General features: G+C 36.5%; 1 long non-coding RNA gene across 1 annotated transcript; it reads right to left on the bottom strand.

Annotated features, from left to right (window-relative positions):
* Positions 1-1,054: 1,054 nt before the first annotated feature.
* LOC107556067 (uncharacterized) lies at positions 1,055-7,629 on the bottom strand. Its single transcript, XR_001605244.1, has 2 exons — positions 7,333-7,629; positions 1,055-1,178 (listed from the first exon to the last, which is right to left on the bottom strand). It is a non-coding gene; the product is annotated as an uncharacterized lncRNA (long non-coding RNA).
* Positions 7,630-9,905: the final 2,276 nt, after the last annotated feature.

Raw genomic sequence — 9,905 nt, 5'->3', positions numbered from 1 at the left:
AGGGACCAAATGGCCAATTCCAGTAGCTTTCCAGCTGGATCTCATTGGTGTTATTTATATCTGCAGTGTCCTTCAGGACAGGCCCAGAGGTGATCATAGCACAGCACTGGCTTTTCTCTGCATTGTCCATGTAATAGCTGTAATAAACTATTTAGTTCACCCAAAAATAAAAATTTCCTGAAAACATATTTACTCTCATGCTGTCCAAGATGTAAATGAGTTTGTTTATTACAGATTTGGAGAAATGTATCATTACATCACTTGCTCACCAACAGTGTTGGGCAAGTTACTCAAAAAAAAAATGTAATCAAATTACTGATTACTCCTTTTAAAAGTAATCCGAGTCTTTCATCATTTCTACAATTCGTGTTATAATGAGAGGATTTGTGAGCACGCACATTTCAGCACTGCATTGCTCAACGCTGCAAACACGTGTTATAGCCTAAATAGAAATTCTGCATACGCTTGCACCTGTTAATCATTTATATTAGTTCATGTTGCTTTGTGCAATAGATGAATAACAATTTATTTGTTTTAGATATTTTGTGTTTAGATATTTCTATTTTGCGGGAGTCCCGTGAATCATTTTAATCTCCCGCATCCCGTGAGTGTCTATAGACTATAGTCTATAGTGTCTAGATTTCGAGTTGGCAACACCAGGGCCATCTAGCTGGCTAACGATAACGTCAGCATTTTCTCATCCTTTGACTGGATGGTCATCATACTAGCTAGCAAACAGCATCACTGTAAATCATTTTATTAAAACTTAGTAAAACTTTTATTACTGTTTCTCAGATTTAGATTTTCAGTGCATTTTGAAAAAATATTTGCCGACTATATTTAGTCAATCTAAAAAGAGTAGTCCTAAATGACTGCGAAAAACAACCACACACCTCCTCGGCACCGGCTCTGTGAAAGACACGTGAAGATGAAAAACCACTAGAGAATGGTAGGTTCATTTTCATTTTTGACTTTTTTTTAAATCGCTTGATGCGTTGTATTCTGATGTTATTTGCGCGATATAAAGCCAGGTTTAAGTTTCCGTAGGAGTACTTACGCTTTCTTTATATCGTCATGGGATGCATTTTTCATCACACCCAGGATCTTGTAATAATCCCCCATGGCTCAAGTTTTGGGTTTCCACTCCTCTGGATGAGGATAAATTTTCAGCAGTGGCCCTGGAAGAAAAAGAGAGTGAGAAATCTAGTTGAAGAAGACATAAAAGAGGGGACAACAAACAGAGGGTGTGTTTTGGTAGCTATGTGGGTGGGTGGCTACTGTGACGGACAACCTCGAAACACTCGACATGTGAAAGCATGTTCTACTTTACATTTCATCCATAAAAGCATTTATCAGATTCATGATTGTATTTATCCATATAACGTTTCAGTTTCCTATACTGTATTGTACTGTACACTGAATATCTTCTTATTGACATACTCTAGCCTTTTCTGGCTCAAGCTCAATAAAATAAAAACATGACAAATACAGTAAATAAATAAAATATTAACCAAAGCAGTTTACAGATGTTCTCACATTTACAGTATATTACTACACCTAACACCTACAAGCATAATTAAAACCGGTCAACTCGAAAAACATCTTATCACGAAGAACAAAATGTCAACTGCTTCCAAACAATCAGGGACCAAATGGCCAATTCCAGTAGCTTTCCAGCTGGATCTCATTGGTGTTATTTATATCTGCAGTGTCCTTCAGGACAGGCCCAGAGGTGATCATAGCACAGCACTGGCTTTTCTCTGCATTGTCCATGTAATAGCTGTAATAAACTATTTAGTTCACCCAAAAATAAAAATTTCCTGAAAACATATTTACTCTCATGCTGTCCAAGATGTAAATGAGTTTGTTTATTACAGATTTGGAGAAATGTATCATTACATCACTTGCTCACCAACAGTGTTGGGCAAGTTACTCAAAAAAAAAAAAAATGTAATCAAATTACTGATTACTCCTTTTAAAAGTAATCACGTTACTGTTCTGATTACTTTATTTCAAAAGTAATTAGTTACATTACTATTTACGTTACTTTTTCTCCATTAAATTCGTGAAATCTCAACATACATGCTCCCGATAAATATTTGTTATTAAAACATCAACATTCACAGAACACCGTTATTTTTAACTAAAGCAAGCGTCTGCTGCATGCATGGTTTGGCAAGGCAGAATGCCAGGAAAGAGCGCTGCATTTATAATCTCTAAAAGACATCTCAGTTCATCACAATCTCACAAATCTGTGTTATAACACAATAAATATATGCATAATGAGTCTTTCATCATTTCTACAATTCGTGTTATAATGAGAGGATTTGTGAGCACGCACATTTCAGCACTGCATTGCTCAACGCTGCAAACACGTGTTATAGCCTAAATAGAAATTCTGCATACGCTTGCACCTGTTAATCATTTATATTAGTTCATGTTGCTTTGTGCAATAGATGAATAACAATTTATTTGTTTTAGATATTTTGTGTTTAGATATTTCTATTTTGCGGGAGTCCCGTGAATCATTTTAATCTCCCCATCCCGTGAGTGTCTATAGACACTCATGTGTGTGCGGGATGTGGGAGAAAAAAAATAGTGGTGTGAAAAAGTTTTTGCCCCCTTCCTGTTTTTTTAATTGGCGTCTGTTAGCTTAAATCAATGGCAATGAAACCGTTGCTTTAACCAATCAGATTTCGAGTTGGCAGCACCAGGGCCATCTAGCTGGCTAACGATAACGTCAGCATTTTCTCGTCCTTTGATTGGATGGTCAGCATACTCGCTAGCAAACAGCATCACTGTAAATCATTTTATTAAAACTTAGTAAAACTTTTATTACTGTTTCTCAGGTTTAGATTTTCAGTGCATTTTGAAAAAATATTTGCCGACTATATTTAGTCAATCTAAAAAGAGTAGTCCTAAATGACTGCGAAAAACAACCACACACCTCCTCGGCACCGGCTCTGTGAAAGACACGTGAAGATGAAAAACCACTAGAGAATGGTAGGTTCATTTTCATTTTTGACTTTTTTTTAAATCGCTTGATGCGTTGTATTCTGATGTTATTTGCGCGATATAAAGCCAGGTTTAAGTTTCCGTAAGAATATCTCAGTTTCCCGAAAGGAGCTGTATTAACCGGTCTTTTCCTCCGGCCGCAGCGCTGCTGGCAGAGGCAGACCAGCGGGGAGATGAGAGTCACAGAGGTACGTTAAAACACATGTATACACTTTTCTTCATCGTCTTGTATGAATTATTTTAATGTTACTTGCTCACTTTCCTAGTAAAGCTGTCCTAACCAGTATTTTCCTCCCGCAGTGCGCTGGCAGACCGGCGGGGAGACTCGTGAAGACGAAATAAAGCAGTAAGAGAACATTAAATTGTTCACATCCTTCGGTCATCCTACACACAGCTGACTGACTGCTCACACCAACAGGATGGGGAGGGGTCATACACTTTCAGTCTTAGACAGAGACATGAAAAACAGCATACACCAGGAACGGCAACAGGTCAATAAGTGACATTTTCAAATCACGGTATATACCTTGAAACCGGTAATTGGCCTATGCCTATGGGGCAAAAGTTGTGTAGGCTAATGTATTCCAGTCTTAAAATACAACTTAATTTTATGTACAATAAAAAAATAACCCAGTCATGTAATGCTCTGTTTGCATTTATTTTCCTTTAACTGAATATAAGATAAAATCTTATATTTGTTCAAAAGAATAAGTCCATTGTTTAATGGCACTCCTAAAAGAGATAAATAATAGTTATCAAGGCTCATCCAGGCACTGAAAAACACATGACGGTATTGCTAATATTTAAACAATGAAGCTTAACCACAGAAGGATTATCTCATATCTGCAGGACCCAAGCATGCTCAAATTTCACAACAATGTTTGGCAATGTTTAGTCTGTAAAAACACCTACTGTACGAATGGCACACACACACACAAAGAAATAAAAAATAAACATTGAACTAGGGCTGTGCGATATTTAAGAAAAATGTGATATGCGATATTCGATATGCGATACGATAATGCTGTTGCCGAGTCTGTTCTGTGAACTTCTATAACTATCGGGTCATATATATATGGTTATTTGTATGCATGTATGTACCAAGAGTTCCTGTAAAACCACAACAAATTGTGTTTGCGCACACTTAAGTGGTGAATAAAGCTCATTCTGATTCTAATAAGAAAGCACCCCTACAACAACTTCTGAAAGTGAACGGTAGTGTTTTACTCGAGCATTACATAAAAATGTCATTTTAACATTAGTGTAATCATTTTAACATGATATTGCGATATGTACATTTGCGATATTTCGATAATTTCGATATATTGCACAGCCCTACATTGAACATTAATTAACCATTAAAACAATTTAAGTCTGAAATTCTGTTACTGCAAAAAAATAAAATAAAATCACAAAATAAGATTGTAATTTCTTTCCTTCTTTACAATTTGTGTGTTGATTTTAGGGTATAACCTGAAGAATACATTAATTAACCATTAAAACAATTTAAGTCTGAAATTCTGTTACTGCAAAAAAATTAAATAAAATCACAAAATAAGATTGTAATTTCTTTCCTTCTTTACAATTTGTGTGTTGATTTTAGGGTATAACCTGAAGAATGGACTTAAATTTGGAAACCTGTGTTAAGAGGAGAACACTAAAGCACAATCAAATTAGAAAACTTATTTACTAAAACAGAACAAAAGGACAGTAGATATGTAGAATTTTGTCAATGATTGATGGTCCAGCTTCTGCAGATGCAACTTTTTTTTGGGCTGGGTAACAGGACATAATCGTAATACTCACAATACACCCCCACTACTTCATCTGTTCTCTTTAACCACCACTTGATCATTAAGTGCTTTTATTTTAAACCACACCTTCTGCCCCACAGCCAACATTCCGGACTCACAGCTCCATTCAATCGGAGACGGCCTCTTCATGAAAACACACTTTTAAGAAACAGTCCTCTCTTCATAATTATCATCTTTCCTCTGCCCTATCTTCTTCCAAGTCTCTGTTGAACATTCCTTAGCTACTTGTCATGAAAAAGCAGTCAGGGCAAGCTCACAAATGTGTGAACAGATGAGCTTTGTTTTCTGGCTTCTCATAGTGGCACTAAGAGGAGGCTGTCAGCTCAGCTCAAAGCAGATCACTTGACTGCAATAACTTACGCCAAACCTGACCACACCTCAGCCAGTTTTTGTTAGTGGAAACTGGTTCAGTGGTTTGAAAGGCTAAATTAGACTTTTACATGTGAAAGGCAAAGAGATACAGAACAGGAACATCCCTAAAAATAAGCCAGTATGATAGGATGGGGATGTATACGAGTTTACAGGAATGCTTGGAGGAAAGATCAGATCAGCAGATTAAATAGCTGGGTTTGTTGGCCAGGTGTTGCTACTATAATTGCAATACAATCTGCCAGTGTGCCCATTTGCTTCCTTTTATTTTTCCTTCTATGAGAATTTAGGAAGAGCGATTATTTGAGTGAGCATGTGTTTGTCAATGTGATAGATAGTTGAGGCACTGCTATCTAGGACAATAGAAATCATTATTTGGCAAAGGTGTGACAGACTGAACCAGAGGACAGCTCAGAGGTTTATGCCCAACTGATTCAAGTTTCTGACTGCGTTACAAAGAAACTTAAGAAAATGATGTTTCTCTTTCTATCTTTGAACAAGTACAGTGACATTTGTTGTGTACATTTCTAGAATGAAGACACACTTCCTTAGTAGCTGGCTGGCAACCAAAGACTTTTTTCCAAGGGTAACTTGTTTGTCCAAAAGAGAGACTGTAGCACAAAAAGACATGAGTATACTTCCTGTAAAATCTGGTAATTTACATTTGATTTGACATTTGACCATTAAAATCTGTTTTTAAGTACTATGCAATAACTGCAGGCACTAAACCATTATGTTTAGGATAATACCTATGATTTAAAATAATACATTGTCTGTCAGCCACATCAAGCAACATACACTCTAAAAAATGCTGGGTTAAAAAGGGACAAACCCAGCTATTGGGTTAAAAAGGGACAAACCCAGCTATTGGGTTGTTTTGACCCAGCGGTTGGATTGCTTTGAACCCAACCGCTGGGTCAAAACAACCCAACCGCTGGGTCAAAACAACCCAACCGCTGGGTCAAAACAACCCAACCGCTGGGTCAAAACAACCCAATAGCTGGGTTTGTCCCTTTTTAACCCAGCGCTGGGTTATATTTAACACAGCATTTTTTAGAGTGTAGTTAATTGTTTTTACAGCTAAAATAACTAGAAGTTGTTGACTGGAAGCCATAAAAAGTTTCAAATAAACTCTGCCTCTTCTTACATTGAAATCAAGGTGGATAGTGATACAGCCATCAACAGAGTGAAATGTACACTGGTACCACCTCAAAGGCAAAACCTACACTGGGCACCTTTGAAAGCATTGATCTCTCAAGAGACACATTGACACCGCACTGAGAACTAAAGGGACATTTTGTTGGTTCACTTGATAATGAAGGCTGTCACATCTTATGCCGTTTTATAGCATTGTCAAACTGGCTTACACTACCCCAGTTATCCATTTTACCCCTTAGGAAGGTGAAAAGATTTGAACAGCTTTTCTCCAACTTAAAATGACCTACTACACTTCAAAATTAGTAAAAAATCATTAAACTATAGTCCTTTATGGACTACACTCCACTCCACTGAAATGTAAAACTTATGTAAGAGACCTTATTAAGCATGCCTAAATATGAAAATGTGTTAGTTTGAAATTGCAGACAAAAACCTTACTTTAGTACTTCCTACTAAAAGCTTGATGACTTCAGGTACATTCTGCCAAACACAGGTGTCCCATTGCCATGCATGAACAGTCTTCAGCTCATTTTCTAGATTTTTTCCCTGTCCTTATGTTGTTCTACAGAGTGAAGAGTGGTTGAAGAGCAATGTGATCCCTTTAAGTTTGTGCACAATTTCTATAAACACCATCAGACAGCACTAATCGTGGAAACAATGTCCATCACGTCTCAGGTTCAGATGACATTTCAATGCAACAAGCTGTGATCAGACGCGAAAAGTTCTAGAAAGTCAAGCCACAATTTGCCAGGTTCAAATCGTGTCAGTTTACACATAAATAAAAGACACTACCTGATATTTACATGTAACACTGATCATCATGCCATCCTACTGTCGCTGCTATTGAACTTAGTGGGCGAAACGCGCCAAGGATGTTGTCTGGTTAGCTCACTAGATAGACTGCAACGTTAAATGTTTTTCATCTCCTTTCCATAGCAAATCCAAAAACCATCATCATATCTAACTTTAAACTCACCAATCTTATGTAACGGATACAGATGTCCTTATCCCGCTGCTTTATTCGGACCTCCGCTGTGTGTCCCAATGATGATGAGGTCGAGTTACTTTATTTGTACTACTACCCCTGAATTCTTCTGTTTGGTCCGAAGTCTGTTCGTTTATAAAATAGTCTCAAGTGATCAGAATAAGTTCCCTGTGTGAAAGACAAGGATGAGCAGACGTGTGACTCTTTATCCCTGATATTGGGATGTCGCTAATGTTCTAGTGCAGTTTCGTCACTTCCTGTACTCAACAGCTGAAGGAGATTGTGCGATGTGTCAGCTAATGATTTTGTAATATGGGGGAAAATGTCATAAGACTTCTTGAGGGAAACGGATTCATTTTATATAAGTTTCAGCAGATTTGTGAATTAGCCTATAGAAAGAAGGCAAATATTTAGCCTACATAATCCATTACTGAATTATTGGGATGTCGCTAATGTTCTAGTGCAGTTTCGTCACTTCCTGTACTCAACAGCTGAAGGAGATTGTGCGATGTGTCAGCTAATGATTTTGTAATATGGGGGAAAATGTCATAAGACTTCTTGAGGGAAACGGATTCATTTTATATAAGTTTCAGCAGATTTGTGAATTAGCCTATAGAAAGAAGGCAAATATTTAGCCTACATGATTGATTGATTGATTGATTGATTGATTGATTGATTGATTGTAAAACTAATATCTATCTACATATAATCAATAAAGTGGTCCTGTGGAGTGGAAAGTGAAAGTGCAGCTATGGCAAGCCGTTTTATCTTAAAATATTCCCAGTTGATTGATTGATTGATTGATTGATTGATTGATTGATTGATTGATTGATTGATTGATTGATTGATTGATTGATTGATTGATTGATTGATTGATTGATTGATTGATTGATTGATTGATTGATTGGTTGATTGATTGATTGATTGATTGATTGTAAAACTAATATCTATCTACATATAATCAATAAAGTGGTCCTGTGGAGTGGAAAGTGAAAGTGCAGCTATGGCAAGCCGTTTTATCTTAAAATATTCCCAGCATTAGGGGAGCGCGGGGCACAAAGTAACACAGGGTAAGTTGTAACACATGTGGTTTAAATATTTCCTCACATGCTAGCATAACCAAATTTACAGCGTTTACTAGTTACTATATCAACATTATATAGAGAAAAAAAGTGCACCAAAATTCAAAAGTCTTTTGAAGATATCGCTGAACATTTATTTTTACCATAGTAAAATTATATTTCTGGCTTAAGTAAATTTTTCATCTCAGTTTTTATTACTCATTTAAAATTAGACAAATCTGCTATTATTTTAATCTCCAGTCTGCTATTTATCTGTTTAAATAATTTTTGAATGCTTCGCTAACTATCAGAAGACAGTAACCAGTTTTAAATTCCAGTTGCGCTGATGGGGTATGTTGTAACACTGCGTTACAATATGCCCTGCCGGGCTATTCTATGACATTAGCGATGTAATTCACACTATTTACTTCAATACATTTTAATGATAAACGATGAGAAACAGGTGAATAAAGACTGACAGTCAATGTTTCATGTTAAGAAATTATTATTTCAAGACATGTAAAGCATTTTGGCTCGTTTATGTGGACCGTCCCAAGCATGGTTGCAATGTGTTCATTGTCAAACTCCAAAATCAGATTATTTTTAATTCTTAAAAACCGCCATTATTTTATTTGAAATAAATAATTATTTTATTTTATTGACAAAATATTTTAGTTTGTCTTGTATATTTTGTTTCATTCATTTTCATATCAGATAACATTTTAAGCTGTTATATGGTCATGTTACAACGTGCCCCTCAGCTGTTGCAATGTACCCCACCTACTGGGCATGTTGTCACATTTCACTTCCAATTTTTGAGAGTAAATAAAGAAAAACGTATACACTGTAATCATGAAACAGAGCGACATATTTGTACTAGACAAGTGTGAAATTACTGTGGATAAAAAAATTATACTCTGAACCCCATGTGGATTTACACAAACTGAGAAAGTCAAAAAGTGTTACTCTGTGTCCCCTACTTGTGGTAATTGCATTTTTACTCATAACAATTTTACTAGAAAGAACTGAAGTATAGAGCTATGTAATTTAATTCTTACTAGTAAAAAATGCTATTACAACAAGTAACGCTGGGAACATTTAAAAATAAAACAGCTTGCCATATGCAGCTTCACCTTTGTAGGTGGAGCAAAGGGTGAGGCCAGTAGAGGTGTGACCTGTGACTGGCTGCTGTCACTGGGTGTGTGTCTGAAGCCAGATCTCTCAATGCCCAGACAGTCACCATAACTCCATGTTTAATGAGCTAGGTTCTAGAACAAATCCATATGAGCTTTAGTGATAAAAATGCAAATTATTTAGTGACTGCAATGTGTATTTGCAGTCCTTCAAACGCAATTTTTATTTTTCCCAGAACTATGAAATATTATAGGCACAGGCGGATATGTTTACATGTCCTTCAGAATTCATCCAAATGATTGCATCTTAGTAGACAGGACATGATGCATGCATTGAATTCAGATGTTGCCTTGTTGCCTGTGAAGGTAG

The sequence above is a fragment of the Sinocyclocheilus grahami genome, unplaced genomic scaffold (genome assembly GCF_001515645.1).
Source record: "Sinocyclocheilus grahami isolate Dianchi unplaced genomic scaffold, SAMN03320097.WGS_v1.1 scaffold554.1, whole genome shotgun sequence".
Taxonomy (NCBI): Eukaryota; Metazoa; Chordata; class Actinopteri; order Cypriniformes; family Cyprinidae; genus Sinocyclocheilus; species Sinocyclocheilus grahami.
This window is presented reverse-complemented; position numbering and strand designations above follow the sequence as displayed.